The following is a 1,183-nucleotide window of genomic DNA, read 5'->3' as shown; positions in this document are numbered from 1 at the left end:
ATCTAGCACTCAGGAGCCAGAGGCAGGAGGATCTCTTGAGTTTGAGGCCAGCCTGGTCTACTGAGTGAGTTCTAAGACAAGCAGGGCTACACAGTGAAACTCTGTCTAAAAAAACTGAAAATGAAAAGTAATAGAGGCATCCATTAGTTTGAAACCATGAACCAGGGCAAAAACAAAATTGTAAATTTCTGTAAATAATTTTTTACTCACTTCATCTGCTTTTTGTTTTCCTTTGTTTTTCGAGACAGGGTTTCTCTGTAGAGCAGTCCTTGTCCATTGAACTCACTAGATAGCCTAAGAGTGCTGGGATTAAAGGCGGTTGCCGCCACTACCTGGCCCGGATGGATCCTTTTTAGAACATGGGGGAGTCTTTTCTCCTTCCACCATGTGGGTTCTGGGGACCAAACTCAGGTCTTAAGGCTTGTTAGCAATCACCTTTACTAGCAGAGCCATCTCACCCACCCTCCAGTGTATACTGGTAAATAAAAACACTTGCAAGTCGGTGCACAGGTTTAATCCCAGCACTCCGGAGGCAGAGGTAGTCGGATCTTTGTGAGTTAGAGGCCAGCCTGGTCTACAGAGATAGTTGCAAGACAACCAGAGTTGTTAAACAGAGAAACAGAGAAGCCATGTCTTAAAAAGCCAAAAAAATAAATAAAAATAAAAAAAAACCCACATGCAAAAATGCCTTCGTCATTCATCATCTGGTGAATGTAAATCAATTCACAATGAGGGTTCACCACACACTCACTAGACTATCTAAAATTAAAAGGACAAATCATGCTAAATAAATATTGGTGAGGACATGATAACACTGGAATCTTACCGATAATACAAACTCAGAAATACTCCTGCCTCTGCCTCCCAAATGCTGGGACTAAAGGTGTGCACCACCACCACCTGGCAAGTCTCAAAATGTTTACACTGAGTAAAAGAAGGCAGATAAAGAATTGTCCATCCAACTCTGGATGGTGGTGCCTCACTCCTTTAATCCCAGGCAGTCAGATCTTTGTGAGTTCAAGGCCAGCCTGGACTACAGAGTAAGTTCCAGGACTGGCTCCATAGCTATAAAGAGACCATATCTTGAAAAAGAAAAAAAAAAAGTATTTTCCATCCAGATGGTGGACTCCCATAGAAGAAAACAAGCTTCTATGAACAACAGTCATGACAGCTGCCAGTCATC

This window comes from Cricetulus griseus, assembly GCF_003668045.3.
Source record: "Cricetulus griseus strain 17A/GY chromosome 1 unlocalized genomic scaffold, alternate assembly CriGri-PICRH-1.0 chr1_1, whole genome shotgun sequence".
NCBI classification, from domain to species: domain Eukaryota; kingdom Metazoa; phylum Chordata; class Mammalia; order Rodentia; family Cricetidae; genus Cricetulus; species Cricetulus griseus.
This window is presented reverse-complemented; position numbering follows the sequence as displayed.